The 21,770-nt window shown below is 41.8% G+C and overlaps 1 protein-coding gene across 1 annotated transcript in view; it reads left to right on the top strand.

Moving 5' to 3' along the window:
* The window catches only part of LOC149473143 (heparan sulfate glucosamine 3-O-sulfotransferase 2-like), a 96,965-nt gene that overhangs the window by 1,616 nt on the left and 73,579 nt on the right, over positions 1–21,770 (top strand). The gene's annotated exons all lie outside the window — the stretch shown is intronic.

The following is a 21,770-nucleotide window of genomic DNA, read 5'->3' on the forward strand; positions in this document are numbered from 1 at the left end:
CCCATCCATACCACCCATACCTACCCATACCCACCCATACCTACCCATCCATACCACCCATACCTACCCATCCATACCATCCATACCCATTCATACCTACCCATCCATACCACCCATACCCATCCATACCACCCATACCTACCCATCCATACCACCCATACCTACCCATACCAATCCATACCACCCATACCTACCCATCCATACCTACCCATACCCATCCATACCTACCCATACCCATCCATACCACCCATACCCACCCATACCGACCCATACCCATCCATACCACCCATACCTACCCATCCCTACCTACCCATACCCATCCATACCACCCATACCTACCCATACCTACCCATACCCATCCATACCACCCATACCTACCCATCCATACCACCCATACCTACCCATACCCATCCATACCACCCATACCTACTCATACCCATCCATACCACCCATACCTATTCATACCCACCCATACCCATCCATACCACCCATACCCATCCATACCCACCCATACCCATCCATACCCATCCATACCACCCATACCTACCCATACCCATCCATACCACCCATACCCATCCATACATTGCAACTTAGAGATAGTAGCCAGGTGTGACACTCCACAATCATCACTGACCACTAGCAGCATCCCTGCTTGTCTGTTGTATCAGTCAAATGTTACACAGCTTTCAACATGTACATATTTATTGATAAAAATGATACTTTGTTAACCAAACTGAGAAATCCAACGTCAACTCCCCGGTAAATATTATATAAACTGCCATTTGGAAAGGAAGGAGGGAACTGGCACTGATTGCACAACAGATAACAGCTCATTCCAGGACATCAAAGCTGGGAGAGTCACAAACTGGCATCAGATCCCAATTTTTTTTCAGTGGGATGGGCAAATGTTGTAGCTAAATAGTTTTCTATAGAAAAGACAAACAGATTTTATTAGGCAAAGGACAATGTGCAAAGGAAGCCACACCAGCCAATCAAATGTTGGCTTTCATTGTTCTCTTTGCTCTAAGATGATGGATTGGGTGATGTGGGTTACTACTCTCTGCATTGTTTTATTAACTAAGTCTGTGAATACACCTACAGTATATAGTGTTACATCCCATATAGAGAAGATGTGCTTATTGTGTTCAATAATTGGTCAGTATATAAGTCTAATATGATATATAAGAAGCCTTACAGAGTGATATGGAAAATATCTAATCATTAGGCTCTATAATTGGTCAGTATACAGGTCTTATATGTTATATAGGAATCCTTACAGAGCGATATGGAAAATATCTAATCATTAGGTTCTGTAATTGGTCAATATTCAGGTCTTATATGTTATATAGGAAGCCTTACAGAGTGATATGGAAAATATCTAATAATTAGGCTCTATAATTGGTCAGTATACAGGTCTTATTATATGCTATATAGGAATCCTTACAAAGTGATATGGAAAATATCTAATAGGCTCTATCACTGGTCAGTATACAGGTCTTATATGCTATATAGGAATCCTTACAAAGCGATATGGAAAATATCTAATAATTAGACTCTATAACTGGTCAGTATATAGGTCTTATTATATGTTATATAGGAATCCTAACAGAGTGATATGGAAAATATCTAATCATTAGACTCTATAATTGGTCAATATTCAGGTCTTATATGTTATATATGAAGCCTTACAGAATGATATGGAAAATATCTAATCATTAGGCTCTATAATTGGTCAGTATACAGGTCTTATATGTTATATAGGAAGCCTTACAGAACTATATGGAAAATATCAAATAATTAGACTCTATAATTGGTCAGTATATAGGTCTTATTATATTTTATATAGGAAGCCTTACAGAACTATATGGAAAATATCAAATCATTAGATTCTATAATTGGTCAGTATATAGGTCTTATTATATGTTATATAGGAAGCCTTACAGAACTATATGGAAAATATCAAATCATTAGGCTCTATAATTGGTCAATATTCAGGTCTTATATGTTATATAGGAAGCCTTACAGAATGATATGGAAAATATCTAATAATTAGACTCTATAATTGGTCAGTATACAGGTCTTATATGTTATATATGAAACCTTACAGAATGATATGGAAAATATTTAATCATTAGGCTCTATAATTGGCCAGTATACTGGTCTTATATGTTATCTATGAAGCTTTACAGAGCGATATGGAAAATATCTAATAATTATGCTCTATCATTGGCCATAAATAGGTCTATTATTTTATAAAAGAAGCTTCAAAGAGTGATATGGAAAATATCTGATTATTATGTTCTACAACTAGCCAGTATAAAGATATAATATACAGGAAGCCTTAAAGAGTGCTGTGGAAAAGATCTATAATTATAGCCATTATACAGTATGAGGATGATTTACTAAGACTGGAGTGTGCGAAATCAGGTGCAGCTGTGCATGGCAGCCAATCAGCTTCTAACTTCAGCTTGTTTATATAAGGTTTGCCAATAAAACCTGGAAGCTGATTGGTTTCTATGCACAGCTGCATCAGATTTTGCAATCTTCACTTTTAGTAAATCAACCCCTAGAAGTCAAATGTATTATATAAGAAACCTTAAAGCAGTGGTTCTCAACCTGTGGGTCACGACCCCTTTGGGGGTCGAACGACCCTTTCACAGGGGTCCCCTAAGACCATCAGAAAACACATATTTCCGATGTGTAAAGAGCAGCTACTGAGTAGAAAGCAGCTGCTGTGTTGAAAGCAGGTACTCTGTTAAAAGCAGCTACTGTGTTGAAAGCAGCAGTATTGGAGGTAAAACGACACTCATGAATTATAATTACTTAGTAAATAATTTTATGGTTGGGGGTCACCACAACATGAGGAACTGTATTAAAGGGTCACAGCATTAGGAAGGTTGAGAACCACTGCCTTAAAGAGTGATATGGAAAATATCTGATTATTATGTACCACAACTAGCCAGTATAAAGATAAGATATATTGTACAGGAAGCCTTAAAGAGTACTATGGAAATGATCTATAATTATAGCCTTTATACAGTATGAGGTTGATTTACTAAAACTGGAGAGTGCAAAATCTGGTGTAATTGCACATGGGAGCCAATCAGCTTTTGACTTCAGCTTGTTCATTTAAACTTTGGCAATAAAACCTGGAAGATGATTGATTTCTATGCACAGCTGCATCAGATCTTGCACTCTTCACTTTTAGTAAATCAGCCCACAGAAATCTAATGTATTATAAAAGAGACCTTAAAGAGTGATATGGAAAAGCTCCAATAATTTTGTTCTTTAATTGGCCAGTACAGGTCTATGTAGTTAAATAGGAAGCCTTAATGTGTAATGAAAATCTTCAGAAATGGTCAGAAAATTCTTAGCAGCCTGGATAATGCCTGACCCAGGTGAAGAGAAGGATAGGTTTGTTGTAATGTGTTATATTAAAAAAAGCCTAAAATGTGATATTTAAAAGATCTGGTTGTTATATTCTATAGTTGGCCATCAAAGGTCTAATATGTTATATAAGAAGCCTTGCAAAGGATTGCAAATCTGTAGAAGTGGTCAGAGAATTTTTAGCAGGCTGGACAGTTTCTGACTCAGGGATGAGTTTGTACGGTGGAATATTGTTAGCACGTATTCATTGCAAAATCGTCTGGAGACATATGTTGCCATTATTCAGTAAATATTTTCTTATAAATGGTCAGTGTATGGGTACATCATTCTATTTGTAGTATAGCACAAACATAGTCCATAGTCTTTGAAATGCTACAAAGTACTATAATAATGTATCCCTGCCCCACAGGAGCTTACAGTGTAATGCAGCAACTAACGTTCCTCCAGAGGTTGCTAGGGCTTCCTTCAGCTGTGGTTGATTGACCTCACCTCTGATGGTGCCTGCATAGTTCTGGGTACCATGCCACTTGTCAGAGCCAGCAGCATGACACCAATGATTTTTGTAGCCGTCTATAAAAGGTGCATTTATCACCAATGTAAGGAGCTTTCTTCCCGCTGACACCAAAGAATTAATTTTAGCAGGGATTCCTGGAGACCTGAAAATTATTTCAAGTGTTCCTCTGGTGTAAATAGGTTGATAAAAGCTGGTCTACTGGCATAAACCCAGTAACCCAACAAATACTATTTTCATTACTTTGGGGTAGATTTACTAAAATGGGATCACTCTGAATCTGGTGCATGGTAGCCAATCAGCTTCTAACTTCAGCTTGTTCAATTAAGCTTTGGCAATACAACTTGGAAGCTGATTGGTTTCTATGAAGAGCTGCACCAGATGTTGCACTCTCCAGGTTTGGTAAAAAAAACCCTTTTCATTCCCCCCCCCTACCCTATTCATTTATATATCAAAATGATACACTCACTAGCCAATGTATTAAGCACACCTTGCTAGTGCCAAGAAAATATCCCCCACATCATTACACCACCACCAGTCTGAACCGTTGATACAAGGCAGAATGGATCCATGCTTTCATGTTGTTTATGTCAAATTCTGACCCTACCAGGGGCGGACTGACAACTCATGGGGCCCCCGGGCAATAGGGCATCATGGGGCCCCTGTGTCCTTGCCCAAACTCAAAAAAGCCTATGAAAAAGGTACCAGGGGCATCTCATGGGGCCCCCTACTGATCCCAGGCCCTCAGGCAGTGCCCAAGTTTCCAAATGGTCAGTCTGCCCCTGGACCCTACCATCTGAATTTCGTAGCAACCACTCTGCCCATTCTCCGCTGACCTCTGACATCAACAAGGCATTTTCGTCCACACAACTGCCACTCACTGGATATTTTCTCTTTTTTTGGACCATTTTCTGTAAACCCTAGATATGGTTGTGTGTGAAGAACCCAGTAGATCAGCAGTTTTTGAAACTCTCAGACTAGCCCGTCTGGCACCAATAACCATGCCACGTTCAAAGCCATTTAAATCCCCTTTCTTCCCCATTCTGATGCTCGGTTTGAACTTCAGCAAGTCAACTTCACCACATCTACATGCCTAAATACATTGAGTTGCTGCCATGTGATTGGCTAATTAGCAGTTTGTGTTACCAAGCAATTGAACAGGTGTACCTAATAAAGTGGCTGGTGAGTGTACATCGCAGTGCTTTATAGAATATATCATTTTCAGCACCAAAGCTTACAATCTAATGTGCCTGGTGCTGTTTAAACTAAATATCCCTATTTATTGCATAGTTTGCTTGAAAGGGTATACCAGTGTGCAGAGGGTCCTTCAGAATTTCTGGTGCTGTTTAAAGGCACGCACATGTCCTAAATGTAGGTAGAATCTAGTTGACCCTCCTACCTGCCTATGGGAGAAACCTGCAGAACTAGGAAGGAACTTGGGCAAATGTGGGGAGAACATTACCACCGCATACAATGAGAGTTTACCATTGTTCCTGACCTACCCATAGACTTTCCCAAATGCCTTCTTTAACATGAGAACTATGTGGTAGATGGTGCTATGTACAGTGTGGTTGGTGCATCCAGCATCTCTTTTACCTCCCTTTGTCATTTTGTTCTTTAAAGATTTTAGGAGCTACTAAAATGTTAACCTGATACATTTTACAACTCCCATTAGAAACACAAATCATTTAATAAGACTGCAAGTGGTTACCTAGAAGCCTTGCAATGCTGCACAAACAGCACCAAGCAGCTGATAATGATGGATGGATTGCAATATTGTGCATGTGTAGGAGGATATACCTGCAGTGGCTTCACCCCAAATACCATCACCATGGTGTGTCCTAGCACCCAAGACCAGGATCACTGGAGATCTCTGTTTTATACAAAGTGAGAATAGACCAGTGTTATACACAGAATGAAATAGGAAGAATTTAGGCACTTTGTACTGTGTGAACCCAAGCACATAATTCCCTCCTTTTCCTAAATCATCATATTCTATACAATTATTAATGACCGTGTCTATTCAGTCTCACTGCGAACATTAACAATTTCTGTGTCCTGGAACCACCTTTCACAATTAGAATTATCTGCTGTATAGCTGAAGTCATAATTCTTTTTTTCAAAGGTTGTCATCAGTTGGCAGTTAATTTACACTTTGCTTTAAGATATGGAAACATGCATTGGATTTTTACACTTAACAACTTTAACTACATATGAACAAACACACACATTAATATATATTTTCATGCAATATATATATATATATATATATATATATATATATATATGCTTTGGTTTCCCCCCACACTCCAAATACATGCATAAAAAATACAGTATATATACTATACTGTATATATATATATATATATATATATATATATAGAATTTTGTTTATTTAATTATTTTTAATTAATTAATTAATTTATTTATTTATGCATGCATACACATATTAGGGCCAATATAGACATGGAGCAATATTAACCTACCAGCATGTGTTTGGAGTCTGGGAGGAAACCAAAGCACCCAGAGGAAACCTATGTACATGCAAACTGCATGTAGGTGGTTGGGATTCAGACCAATGACCTTATATGCTTATATGTGTATATTCTTGTCATAATTATGACAAAAAAAAGTTAGTGAAATAATTTAAAATACAAAATGACAATAATGAAATGGATCCTTTCACACATCGGCAGATATTTCACAAAAAAAGGCTACAAAGTGACATGTTAGAATTTTGCATTGCTACATCACATGATACAAAGCAGTGTAAACAAAATTGTCAATCCCTTGTCTACAGAGAAAAGGAAATCATAGGTGAGTGATCTCAGACAGGTTAAAAGAAAAATGCAAGAAAAATTTACAATTACCGTTACTTTCTGCAATCAAAAGCGCCCATCAGCCACAAACCTACTTATGATGGTTTTACCTGTCTCAAATGTTATCCCTTGAATGATCACTATAAAGCTGACTTTTTTAAACTGCATGACCCTCCCAACTACATGTCCATTGTAACTATTAATGCTCCTTTATTAATATAGAATATTTTCTAGGAGCTTTTAAAGTTGGCAACCTATAGGAAGCTTTTCCTTTTTAATTTAAGCCCTGATGAAGAAGGATCATTTGGCCCCTGAAATGTGTTGGCTACCTTTTATCTTCCTGTTGTCTCAATTATATCTGCAAAAAAAGTTTACGGACTCTAAATGGCCTGCTTGTGCTCTCTTTGTTGATCTCACTGATGTTTTTCTAGTCTAGAGGATTTCTTGAAATCATATTCAGATGTCAGGGAACTTACACATATAATTTATTTCATCTACAGCTCACTGCATGTTGGCTCCATGTATTACAGCACTCACCCGTTATCAACAGCCTCACACCCAATAGCATATTTAGTATATACACATGGATTATTTTTAACACCTCCCTCATCTATACAACAAAATTGATTTCAGTAATAAAAAAATGAAACAAATATTAATAATTATAATAATAATATCATCATTATCACAAATTAAATAATCAGTTAAAACTATAGTTCATCTTGACATTGGTGGTCATTAGAGAAAAGTCTTAACTTGGTAATTGGTAGGAAGAATTCCTTTTGTTATTGATCAGTGGTGCTGTATTCACATGCAATGAAGGAGGGTCCCTGCATTTAAAAAACACCTGTACCTGAGCTCATGCTCTCAATTGTAGGAACATCTGAGATTAATGGTCAGTGATATCCACTCTCAAACTTACAATAGGAACTAAATTATTTTTTTAAATTATCACCCTTGTGTTATTTTTTTGTAACTTATCCCCTCCATGCTCCAACATCACCCCTGACTTCCTCTTCATTTTTAGGACAGGCAGTTCTCTTTGGACAGAACAACGATCACGTCATCCTGCCAATTTCCTCTGACCCTACCTTGTCATTTACACGCCCATCGGGGGCATATCATCAGGCAGACTGCGTTTACAGCACTCCAGACCTGACCGGAGCTCACACATTATTATATGAGCACTGCTCAGTCTTGGAAGAATATACCCTCTTAAATGGTAGTAAGTACATAGTGAGGTAAGTAGTGAAGTGCCCCCACATTGTCAGTCAGTGAGGAAGAATGTTCCTTGCATAGTTGGTCATTTGGGAAGAATGTCTTTCACATTGATTGTCAGTAGGAAGAATTTCCCTCACATTATGTGGTGAGTAGGAAGAATGCAACTTACATCAGTGGTAAGTGAAGTGCCACCTTACAAAAGGGTCAGTGGAAGAAGGCCCCCCCTTACATTGGTGGTCAAAGGAAGAAGAGCCCTTTTACATTGGAGGCCAGTTTGAAGAATTTCCATTACATTAAAGGAGAAGTGTCCCCTTACAATGGGTCAGTGAAAGAAGGGATCCTTTGATGGAAGAAACACCCCCTTACTGGTGTTCAGTAGAAGGGCCTCTTTGCATTAGTGGTCAGTGGGAATAATGGCTTCCTTATATTGGTGGATAGCAGAGAAGTACCTTCTTTAACTGTGGTCAATCAAAGAAGGGCCCCCTTACATTGTTGGTTGGTGGGAAAGATGCCCCTTCCACTGGTAATCATTAGGGACATGCTTCCCTTACATTAGTGGTCACTGTGAACAATGTAGACAACGAAAACAGCTGTCATTGATGTTTGTAGTTACTTATCTAAAAATGAGAGAAGATGCTCCATTAGTCCATGTATCCTTGGCTCTGTTGAGTGACATCAGTGGTGAACCTAAACAGGTGCCCAATTTCCATGATATCTTGTAGAACCCATAGTTCTACAAGATGAGGCCCACAGTTGAGGAAGGCCAGAAGCAACCAATTAGAATTCATCTTCCAATATTCTGACTGCTATAAACTGATAAGACATTGAAATTTTAATGGATGATTTGGGTTATTAAACTTTGCCATTGTTGCTGTTTGCACACCTTTATTAAAAGAAACCTGCTGAGAAAAATATGAGGGCTGCCATTGCTGACTTCTTCTGAAAGTTGTAGTTGCCAGGCTGTCATGCTGATCTAAAAACGTCTGTCAATTCGGAGTCGTTGGCCAGGAAAAGGACATGCAGATCAGGAGTTCTGACTTGAAGTCACTAGCTTCCGGCCAGTAACTAAGATGTAAGTCAGAGGATTAGTGTATGTGCAAGGCCACTAACATTTTTAGAAAGAAGAACTACCGCTCTTATTTTTAATAAATTCACATTAATTTGTATTATCTATATATCTGCGTGGAGTTTAAAGACTAAAGTCACCAGACCATTCATTTAAACAAAATCTTCCCTTGTGATGGACATGCAACGTTATAGACACTTTCAAAGGGCCAATTCACAGCAGCTGCTACATTACAACACAGCGACTAGTGTTTAGTGCGGTCCGGCAGGGGCTGCTGCAGTGCAGATGCGTCAGTCATTCTCAGTACATCACATTGTTCACTTTTTTTCTTTTAAAGTTACTTTATTGAATTGTCGTACAGACATGTCATAAAGTACAATTTGGCACCACACGGTGCAGGGCCATGGATTGTGCTGCGCTGAAAAAAAAAGTCGCCTGCACACATCGCCTGCACACCACCATAATGCAGTGATATGAATGGGGCACACAGGAGACAAGGCATATTGGGACTGCACTGGAATAGCCGTCCAATAAAGTCCCACTGCACCTGGTGTGAATGAACTGTAATACAGTTATAACTATGCCGGCACCATAAATTCTTTTGCTTAGTTTAAAATATTATCTCTTACCTTTTTTACATTTCATCATGCATCTTTTCCTTGTGATGTTAGGGGATGGGGTTACAGGACACTGTGCAGACATACTCTGTGCCTGTATGCTATTGTCTGTTCAGCCTAAGGCAAGATGCAGTCTGTGCTTGAGCAGGGGGTGTGTGCCAGAGGAAGGCTGTTATTGGGAGGGTGTGTGTGCCAGAGGAAGGCTGTTATTGGGAGGGTGTGTGTGCCAGAGGAAGGCTGTTATTGGGAGGGTGTGTGTGCCAGAGGAAGGGTGTTATTGGGAGGGTGTGTGTGCCAGAGGAAGGCTGTTATTGGGAGGGGGTGTGTGCCAGAGGAATACTGTGATTGGGAGGGGGTGTGTGCCAGAGGAAGGCTGTTATTGGGAGGGTGTGTATGTCAGAGGAAGGCTGTTATTGGGAGGGTGTGTGTGCCAGAGGAAGGCTGTTATTGGGAGGGGGTGTGTGCCAGAGGAAGGCTGTGATTGTGAGGGTGTGTGTGCCAGAGGAAGGCTGTGATTGGGAGGGGGTGTGTGCCAGAGGCAGGCTGTGATTGGGAGGGTGTGTGTGCCAGAGGAAGGCTGTGATTGGGAGGGGGTGTGTGCCAGAGGAATACTGTGATTGGGAGGGGGTGTGTGCCAGAGGAAGGCTGTTATTGGCAGGGGGTTCGTGCCAGAGGCAGGCTGTGATTAGGAGGGGATGTGTGCCAGAGGAAGGCTGTGATTGGGAGGGGGAGTGTGCCAGAGTCAGGCTGTGATTTGGAGGGGATATGTGCCAGAGGAAGGCAGTGATTAGGAGGGGATATGTGCCAGAGGAAGGCTGTGATTAGGAGGGGTGTGTGCCAGAGAGGGGATGTGTGCCAGAGGAAGGCTGTGATTAGGAGGGGGTGTGTGCCACAGGAAGGCTGTGATTAGGAGGGGATGTGTGCCACAGGAAGGCTGTGATTGGGAGGGGATGTGTGCCAGAGGAAGGCTGTGATTAGGAGGGGATGTGTGCCACAGGAAGGCTGTGATTGGGAGGGGATGTGTGCCAGAGGAAGGCTGTGATTGGGAGGGGATGTGTGCCAGAGGAAGGCTATGATTAGGAGGGGATGTTTGCCAGAGGAAGGATTTGATTGGGAGGGTGTGTGTGCCAGAGGAAGGCTGTGATTGGGAGGGGGTGTGTGCCAGAGGAAGGCTGTGATTGGGAGGGTGTGTGTGCCAGAGGAAGGCTGTGATTAGGAGGGGATGTGTGCCAGAGGAAGGCTGTGATTGGGAGGGGGTGTGTGCCAGAGGCAGACTGTGATTGGGAAGGGGTGTGTGCCAGAGGCAGGCTGTGATTGGGAGGGGATGTGTGCCAGAGGAAGGCTGTGATTAGGAGGGGGTGTGTGCCAGAGGCAGGCTGTGATTAGGAGGGGGTGTGTGCCAGAGGCAGGCTGTGATTGGGAGGGGGTGTGTGTCAGAGGCAGGCTGTGATTGGGAGGGTGTGTGTGCCAGAGGTAGGCTGTGATTGGGAGGGGGTGAGTGCCAGAGGCAGGCTGTGATTGGGAGGGGGTGTGTGCCAGAGGCAGGCTGTGATTGGGAGGGGGTGTGTGTCAGAGCAAGGCTGTGATTGGGAGGGGGAGTGTGCCAAAGGAAGACTGTGACTGGGAGGGGGGGTGTGTGTCAGAGGAAGGCTGTGATTGGGAGGGGGTGTGTGCCAGAGGAAGGCTGTGATTCGGAGGGTGTGTGTGCCAGAGGAAGGCTATGATTGGGAGGGGGTGTGTGCCAGAAGAAGGCTGTGGTTGGGAGGGGGTGTGTGTCAGAGGAAGGCTGTGATTGGAAGGGGGTGTGTGCCAGAGGCAGGCTGTGATTGGGAGGGGGGGTGTGCCAGCGGCAGGCTGTGATTGGGGGGGGGTGTGCCAGAGGAAGGCTGTGGTTGGGAAGGGGTGTGTGCCAGAGGCAGGCTGTGATTGGGATGGGGTGTGTACCAGAGGAAAGCTGTGATTGGTCAGGGAACGTGGTGGCTGAACAAACTGTCCAATACAGGAATGTTGTCTGTCTGCACAGTGTCCTGTACCTCAGAATAGCCAGCCAAAGGATGCAGACTGACAAAGCAAGCATAAATACAGCTTCTGTGCTTTGTGTGGTCAGTTTTGAAGAAAGAAAGGTGATTGGTAGGATCAGCCAGGTTCTTCAGATGGAAGAAGTACATGATGAAAATTATTTATAAAATTCACATATGGAAAATATTTAGGGTAACATGCACTTTACGATTATATGTGCATTTACCATATTTCATACATGATTTATCTTTAAAAGCCTCCATTGAGTAGATATCCAGATGCTCTTGGGTGTGAGGTCAGCAGCCCCAGAGCTGTCGCCCAAATGATAATGATAGATAGTATTTCTCTTCACTTCCTCCCCTAGTTGCTGCATAAAAGTTATTTAAGGAATTTGAAATGAGTGACAAAAGAGCTGGGCCAGCACAGAGAGTGATATGACCTGCAAGGAAGGAGATGTACTAAGGAATTGACTTTTCCTGGAGTAGTCAGATTTTCTAGAACATTCAAAGTCACATTGCAAGTGAATAATTTGGCTACTTTCACACTGCTCTGTTGTAAAAACGCGGTAAAAATGCATATGCGATTTTGCTGCATTTTTGCCACATTTCTGGTGCATTCTGCACCTGTGAAAAAAGGACATGTGACTCAAAAAACACACTAAAAACAACCTGCATTTTTTATGTTTTTTTTTTTTGCTTTTTTGATGTGTTTAAATGGGGAGGCGTATTTTTGGTGCATTTTTACTGCTCCAATCATGCACCAAAAATGCATCTTGCAGGACTTTGAAAAGCACAACATAGACCAGCAGCTAACCACTGTGAAGAGTTCCATAGGATTTAATGGTCATGCATTTTTCTTCTGCTTTTTTTAAATGCAAAAACATAAGAAAAATTGATCAGTGTGAAAGCAGCCTTATGGAAAGGAAAAACACTGCATGTTAGAATTTAAGATCTTTCTGCGCTTTTACCTGCAAGTTTTGTAGGTTGGAGATTTAAAAATACTTGAAAATGTAAAACGGCAATGTTCCTGCCCTTCGTTCTTGACTCAGCCTCCAAAGTGTGGCCTCAGAGGCAGGGCTGCTGTTAGAATCCACGGGGCCCCATACAGCCAACCTGACAGCCCCCCCCCCCCCAAAAAAAAACAACAATTTGCTATGCTACAGTTATGAATGAACACAGTGAGTGACCAGTAACAATCACTTTGTGTTCATTCAGGAAAGGAAGGGGCTGGTAAATGTCACATGTTTACCAGTCTCTTCCCCCACTCTCCATCTTGAAGGATCCTATTGTGTGCTTGCAGCTTGGGAAGGAGAGGAGGGAGCAGTGTGGGGGTGGGGGCACACAGGGCCAGGGCAGCAGGGGGAAACATATAGTGCACAGGGAGGGTGATGGATGCAGCAGGGGGGGAAGGGGCAATTACTGGAACTGCTCCCCTGTATGGCCCTCTCTGCAGCAGCTGATAGCCAGCAGGAGGGAGTGGAGAAGAAGCCAGATTTCAGCTGCTGCAGAGAAAGCCATACAGGGGATTGGTTCCAGTAACTCTGATGAAGGGGTCCTGTGAGACTCTAAAATGTTGCCTTGCTGTAACTATGTAAACCTTCATTAAAGCCTTTTGAGACCCACATTGGAGATCCTTGGTGACATTTATTTATTTATTTCAGGTACTTATATAGCACTGTCAATTTACACAGTGCTTTACATATATATTGTACATTCACATCAGTCCCTAACCCTCAAGGGGTGTACAATCTAAGGTCATTAACTCACATTCATACATACACATACTAGGGACAATTTAGACAGGACCCAATTAACCTATCAGCATGTCTTTGGAGTGTGGGAGGAAACTGGAGTACCCGGAGGAAACCCATGCAGGCACAGGGAGAACATGCAAACTCCAGGCAGGTGCTGCCATGGCTGGGATTTGAACCAACGACCCTAGTACTGCCAGGCGGAAGTGCTAAACATTTAGCCACTGTGCTGCTCCGCTGACTCTGCTCGGGTATAGCCGATGGTTACTGCAGCACCCACCTATGCATACAGCCATTTCTTACAGGAAAGTTATGCATTTTTGATTTGGTTCCAGTAACTGTCCCCCCGCCATGCCGGTCACCCTCCCTGCCCACACCTGATTCACCCAACTGCCAGGGACCCATAAAGGAGGACTGGTGGTGCCCCCTTATCCACGGCCCTGGTCAGAGAATACAAACCATACCAGCCCATAGAAACATCCAGTGCAGTATAAGTAAGATTTGTAATAGGGACATACAGACAGAGGCGCGGAAGGCGTAGGCACTGCACGGAAATCATTTTCCTGAAATGCACAAATTTGTGCCCAAAGTGGTAGAAACTTCTCTTCTCACTTGCACTTATTAGATGAGCTCGAAAAAAATTACAAACTAAACATAGTATGTGGATTCACACGTCTAGTTCAATTAAATGAAAAGAAAAGGTGAAGGTGCTAAAATGGAAAAAAAAAAAATACATTCTGGGTTAATGATAATGAGACCTGTTTGTCACCTGACTATCAGGAGCTCACGCAGTTCTTTTACCTCGGCCAGTATTAAAGTGACACCAAACTGGTTTTAAAAAAAATTCCAGTATGTATTCTTGATTTATAAAAGTTCCTTCTATTGCTCTCAGCATCCTCCAAATCTCCAAATTCCTTTTTCTTTCTTGCTGCTGTGATGTGACTTTCTGTTAGAGGGTGGCTACGTTCGTTCTCCATGGTCATGCCCAGGGGCGGACTGACCATTTGGGAACCCGGGCACTGCCCGAGGGCCCGGGGTCAGTAGGTGTCCCCATGAGATGCCCCTGGTACATTTTCATAGGCTTTTTTGGGTGTGGTTTGAGTGTGGGCGAGAACACAGGGGCCCCATGATCTCCTGTTGCCTGGGGGCCCCATGAGTTGTCAGTCCACTCCTGGTCATGCTGTATATAGGAATGTAGCCACCCTTCTTGCTCACCCCTGAGATGTACTATAGACTATGGGATGCATAGTGTGCATAGATCAGTATACATGACCCCAACTTATGTTCCCACTTGGAAAGGAAGGGGAAAAAGAAAGGTTTGAGAACTCATGGAGGATGTTACAAGGAGGCAGAAAGATACTTTCATGAAAAATAGAACTCAAGGCCATTAAATAGTGGTCGTGCATGGAGAATAAGGATATTTTTCATTTATTTCAAGTACTTATATAGCGCTGTCAATTTACACAGCGCTTTACATATATATATTGTACATTCACATCAGTCCCTAACCCTCACAGGGTGTACAATCTAAGGTCCCTAACTCACATTCATATACTATGGACAATTTAGATAGGATCCAATTAACCTACCTGTCGTCTTTGGAGTGTGGAAGGAAACCAGAGTACCCAGAGAAAACCCACGCAGGAACAGGGAGAACATGCAAACTCCAGGCAGGTGGTGCCGTGGCATCGAACCAACGACCCTAGTACCGCCAGGTGGAAGTGCTAACCACTAAGCCACTGTGCTGCCCAATACAATTTAGTGTAGCCATAAAGTGGTATTAAACCAAAACTATAAATTATTTCAGCTTCCCAATCTTAAGATGTGGTGTCTGCATTAGTTTTTTTTTTTGTGAGGCTTTTTTTCCTCTGATTTCACCAGGTGATCTACCCAGTAACACACCTCCTGTCTAAGAGTACACACATGAAGAAGCACAGGGGCTACATTTGGACAGCAGCATTTTCAGTCTGGAGGGAGGGGAGTGTTAGATGTATTGGCAGATTTAAATACACTAACATACTAAAGCCAAATTCCAGCTCACACTTCATATTCAGTTTCAGAAAAGTTTTTTTTCCTTTTGGGATAAAGGTTTTACATAAATAAGTAAAAGAGGATCATTGTGAGCACCCCTGCCAGTGTTAGGGTTCATGTACACTGCAGCTCCTAAACTGACGTTCAGGAGCTGTTCTGCATTTTTTTTAGCAGCCCCAGAACTCTCCCTAATGTTTTCCTATGTGTCCATGTACACATCGTCGTTTACAGGCAGTTGAGTTTACAGTCGTTGTTTTTTTTGGACGCACCAAACTTGCGTTCAGGAGTAGATTTTATCAGCGTTTCAAACGCCAAACGCTTGTAAACACGGCTAACCGCGTTTATAAGCATTTGCGTTTATAAGCGTTTTTTTTTAACTGTTCCATATCCAGATACTGTCCAGAGCCTTTTTTCACCATCAGAAATGCATGCAAAGTATTTTCCATGTATTCAAATGGACCCGGTACACCAGCGCAGTCAATTCCAGGTTTTGCGTGAAGGAAAAAATGGTAGAACGCGCTGCATTATGCTCACAGCTAATCACAATCCCAACCACAATCCCTGCCCACATCCGATTTACCCATCTGCATGGTCCCCCATGCTGGACTGGGCCCCCTAAGGAGGACTGGTGGTACCCCCTTATCCACAGCCCTGGCTATAATCATTTTTATCAGGGGTTCCCTGAGACTTAAATACCTGGTTCACACCGGCTTTGAAATCGTGCTACTTCACTCTACGTAGCAGAATTTCAAAGCTGCTAGTCAGTGCGATTTCATGTGCGGTTTGCCTGACATGTCTATGCAAGTTGCACATGAAATTGACAAAAATAATGCAGGGACCTTTTTTCAAAATCGGTGCCACATTGCAAAGTCAGAGGCGCACCGACTTGAACTGTTCCACAGGCACAAATAGGACTTTGGACTGTCAAACTGCATTTGTGTGAACAGGGGCTAAGGTTTCCTCAATGTTCCAAAGGATGATAAAAGCTGGTCTAGATGATAGAAATAAAGCCGATTAATTAAAGTGGGAAGTACACCTGTGATCATTTAATATTCCGTCCTGTCCAGTCTGTTAGCCCTGGTTCACAACGAATGCAAGAATGCAGCTTTGAAATCGTGCTACTTCAATTGAAGTTGCTCAATTTTAAAGCCGCTGGTAAGTGCGATTTTATGATATGATCTGTAGACATAGCCCATGGAACATTAGCCACACCATATTGGTGGTCAAAGTAGGATTTTGTACTGCACCAGAACTCCAAAAGTAAACAATTACTATGTTAGAGGGAACACTTATAAATGTTAATTGTGCCTAAACAGTCACTGAAATATCTAACTTTCTCCTTGCTGGAGGGTCTAACATGAGGAAGCAAAGCCCTGCTTCTAGCAAGATAGCCAAGTCCACACAGAGACAGAGTGCAAAGTTGCATGGAGACCTGGTGACTAGTCATTTAGGCTGGTTACACTCTATACAATTTTCTTGAGAATTTTGCTTTATACAGTCAGGTCCATAAATATTGGGACATCGACACAATTCTAACATTTTTGGCTCTATACACCACCACAATGGATTTGAAATGAAACGAACAAGATGTGTTTTAACTGCAGACTGTCAGCTTTAATTTGAGGGTATTTACATCCAAATCAGGTGAACGATGTAGGAATTACAACAGTTTGCATATGTGCTTTCCACTTGTTAAGGGACCAAAAGTAATGGGACAGAATATTAATCATAAATCAAACTTTCACTTTTTAATACTTGGTTGCAAATCATTTGCAGTCAATTACAGCCTGAAGTCTGGAACACATAGACATCACCAGATGCTGGGTTTCATCCCTGGTGATGCTTTGCCAGGCCTCTACTGCAACTGTCTTCAGTTCCTGCTTGTTCTTGGGGCATTTTCCCTTCAGTTTTGTCTTCAGCAAGTGAAATGCATGCTCAGTCGGATTCAGGTCAGGTGATTGACTTGGCCATTGCATAACATTCCACTTCTTTCCCTTAAAAAACTCTTTGGTTGCTTTTGTAGTATGCTTTGGGTCATTGTCCATCTGCACTGTGAAGCGGCGTCCAATGAGTTGTGAAGCATTTGGCTGAATATGAGTAGATAATATTGCCCGAAACACTTCAGAATTCATCCTGCTGCTTTTGTCAGCAGTCACATCATCAATAAATACAAGAGAACCAGTTCCATTGGCAGTCATACATGCCCACGCCATGACACTACCACCACCATGCTTCACTGATGAGGTGGTATGCTTAGGATCATGAGCAGTTCCTTTCCTTCTCCATACTCTTCTCTTCCCATCACTCTGGTACAAGTTGATCTTGGTCTCATCTGTCCATAGGATGTTGTTCCAGAACTGTGAAGGCTTTTTTACATGTCGTTTGGCAAACTCTAATCTGGCCTTCCTGTTTTTGAGGCTCACCAATGGTTTACATCTTGTGGTGAACCCTCTGTATTCACTCTGGTGAAGTCTTCTCTTGATTGTTGACTTTGACACACATACACCTACCTCCTGGAGAGTGTTCTTGATCTGGCCAACTGTTGTGAAGGGTGTTTTCTTCACCAGGGAAAGAATTCTTTGGTCATCCACCACAGTTGTTTTCCGTGGTCTTCTGGGTCTTTTGGTGTTGCTGAGCTCACCGGTGCGTTCCTTCTTTTTAAGAATGTTCCAAACAGTTGTTTTGGCCATGCCTAATGTTTTTGCTATCTCTCTGATGGGTTTGTTTTGTTTTTTCAGCCTAATGATGGCTTGCTTCACTGATAGTGACAGCTCTTTGGATCTCATCTTGAGAGTTGACAGCAACAGATTCCAAATGCAAATAGCACACTTGAAATGAACTCTGGACCTTTTATCTGCTCATTGTAATTAGGATAATGAGGGGATAACACACACCTGGCCATGGAACAACTGAGAAGCCAATTGTCCCATTACTTTTGGTCCCTTAACAAGTGGGAGGCACATATGCAAACTGTTGTAATTCCTACACCGTTCACCTGATTTGGATGTAAATACCCTCAAATTAAAGCTAACAGTCTGCAGTTAAAGCACATCTTGTTCATTTCATTTCAAATCCATTGTGGTGGTGTATAGAGCCAAAAAATTTAGAATTGTGTCGATGTCCCAATATTTATGGACCTGATTGTATATACCAAAAACAATATAATATGCGGTCAAACCTAAACAACACTTCCAATTGTATCCAGTTAGGCAGGCCCTTGCACTGTATAGTTGAAGGTAAATCCAAAAGAAATTGGGCAGAAATTGGACAGAAAATTGTATAGTGTATGGCCAGCCTTACCCTCTGCCTGACTTTTGTGGCACAGCTTCTAGAGGTTCCTTTCTTTTTAAAGCTGAAGTCTGGAAAAACAAAAAGTCCTACCTTGAAGTGGGTTTGAGCCCTCATCACAATGGATAACTGCTTGTTTATGATTAGGAGGACCAGCAAAAGCAGTTTTACTTACGTAATCCTCCGTTTCCGCAAACTCCTCTGCCCTGTTAGACTGGTCCCTGCAGCCTTTTCTCCCCTGAACTCTGGTGGTCTAAGGTCTTCTGATGTCATCAAGACTAATACCCTGCACTGGATGTGAAGACACCCAGGGATGGTCCACAGACAGAGCAGAGTCTAAGGTCTTCTGATGTCATCAAGATCAATACCCTGCACTGGATGTGAAGACATCAAGGGATGGTCCACAGACAGAGCAGAGGGGAACACCATTTGCCAGGGGAGTGGAGGATCAGGTAAGTAAATGTTATTTCACTGCCCAATAGACTAAACAGGCCCGCTCCGCAACCCACTTTTACTCTTCTTTCATGCTTTAGTTTGCTGCTCCATTACTGACCAGTCCTATTCCTCTGTAAGCTCCATGTTTGCTGATGTTGAAGTTTACATATGGTGATAACCCGTTATTCACTCGACAGTGTTTGGGCCTGGTGATTGGGCAAGAACCTCACCATGGTGAAAGGTCACATGCCCCCCCCCCCCCATATTGGCTGATGTTGAAGTTTACATAGGGTTGATGGTGATAACCTCTTATTCACCTGACAGTGTTTGGGCCTGGTGATTGGGAGAGAACCTCACCATGGTGAAAGGTCACATGCCCCCCCCCATATTGGCTGATGTTGAAGTTTACATAGGGTTGATGGTGATAACCCCTTATTCACCCGACAGTGTTTGGGCCTGGTGATTGAGCAAGAACCTCACCATGGTGAAAGGTCACATGCCCCTCCAAAAACACTGGATATTTCACAGTGGCTCCAGCAAAGTAACAAAGTGGTGGGGATGCACTGCAAAGTTGAGTATAAGTGGGCCAGAAGGTGAGCTATATGGTCCTTTCACACCAGGTCCATTGTGATCAGCAGGGATCCATTAACCGATTCTCTGCTGAATAGGAACTGAACAGTACAGACATCGCATTTGTGACATCTGGATCTGGGCAGTTTTGTCCTCCTGGAGCTTAATGTGGAACTTCACTCTCTCAGTCAACATTGACTATTTGTAATCCTTATGCTGCCAGTATTAGTAAATAGATTGGAAAGTGTATGATATTTTTACTTGTTTTAAACGTTTTTGTACATTAATTCAATTACATCCTAGCTTCCAGAACTAGGCAAATGATGTCATATATCCCAGGAGTCTTCAGGAGGGGAGGAGGGGTTTTTTTTTCAGCTAAACACACCCTCCTGCCTGCATGCCTGAGGTAAAGGCAGATGAATGCCATGAAGTAAATGCTACATGAATCATCTGCCCTTTTCTGAAAATGGCTAGAAATGCTAGCATTCTGCCCAACTTTCTGAGATGGGGACAAGGGACACCTATTAGCAAAGGTATGTAGGCATAGGACACATCCCCTGCCATGCCCCCTTAAAGGAAAATTATACAAAAAAGTGATGGTTAAACCTACAAGTAATTTTTGAACCATTACTATTCATTTATATTGACTTGGAAATTTTGGATGAAAGGTTTAGCATTGTAAAACACTATTGATAGACAAACAGTGCATTTTATATACAACTATACAGATCACACCAAAATGAGGGAGAAATGAGGAGGAGAGAGGGATAGAAGGACTTGTTCTAAATGAGGGGCAGTCCCTCGAAATCAGGGACATTTGGGAGCTATGTGCTACGGGTTGTTTTTCAAAATGATTTCTCAGTAAAATAAAGAATAGAGACATGGATGGAGGATTTGTTTGCTCTAAATAATAACCACTTTACGACTGCCTGCCCGCAATGTACTGTGGATGGGCTGCTGCTGTAGACAAAGCGACATATAGGTATTTCTTTGCCTACTTCTGGGTTTCAGGCATGCGCAAGTGCGCCCCCCCACTGGCAGCAGGTCCCAGCCAAAGATTCACGTCTGGGACCTGCTGATCGACTGTGTACAATCACAGCCCAGAGCTCTGTGTTGGTAAACAACACAGAGTTCTGTATAGATGGAGTGATCTGTAAATCAGGGATGAGAAACTTAGAGATTGCTTAGTAAAAGTAGCTCTCTGTACACATATTACACATAGTTAGGTACACATTTAACCCCTTGATTGACCTAGATGTTAACCCCTTCTCAGCCAGTGTCATTAGTACAGTGACCGTGTATAGTATTATCACTGATCTCTGTATTATTGTCACTGCACAAGATCAATTTTGAGTAGGAACAGGATTTCTTAAAGTGCTTTACCCATTAACCAAAACATGAGTAGTTAAAATGCGATGATATTTATTACAAATTCATATTTATACACACAGAATTTCACATAAGTGTTCTTTGTTCACATCCTCTATGATCATTATTAGTATCGGCAAGGCCTTCTAAGCAATTTCTTCTACATATTTTGCAACAAGGCTTCTTCAGGAAGTATACATATAGGAAACTAATAAAGATAAAAAATATGTAAAATATCTAAAAAAAATAAAATAAAAAATAAAATAATATACACACACACTACACATCTTTTTTAGTGTTTAGTCAGTGTCAGCTAGTGTCAGATTTTCCGCCGCACTCCTGTAGTCCCATTATAAATCACTGATCGCCGCCATTAGTAGTATAGAAAAAAAATTTCAGTATTTATACCATAGTTTGTAGACACTATAACTTTTATGAAAACTAATCAATGTACACTTAATACATTTTTTTTATTAAAGACATGTAGCAGAATACATTTTGTCCAACATTTATGAAGACATTTTGATTTTTTTCATTGGATATGTTTCGTAGCAGAAAATAAAAAATATTGTTTTTTTTTTTTTAAATGTTCTTTTTTTTTTGTTTGTGTATATCGCAAAAAATTAAAAACACAGTGGTGATCAAATACCATCAAAAGAAAACTCTGTGAAAAAAATTATATAAATTT

The sequence above is a fragment of the Staurois parvus genome, unplaced genomic scaffold, assembly GCF_062004578.1.
Source record: "Staurois parvus isolate SC_StPar_1 unplaced genomic scaffold, SC_StPar_1.0 ptg000018l, whole genome shotgun sequence".
Taxonomy (NCBI): Eukaryota; Metazoa; Chordata; class Amphibia; order Anura; family Ranidae; genus Staurois; species Staurois parvus.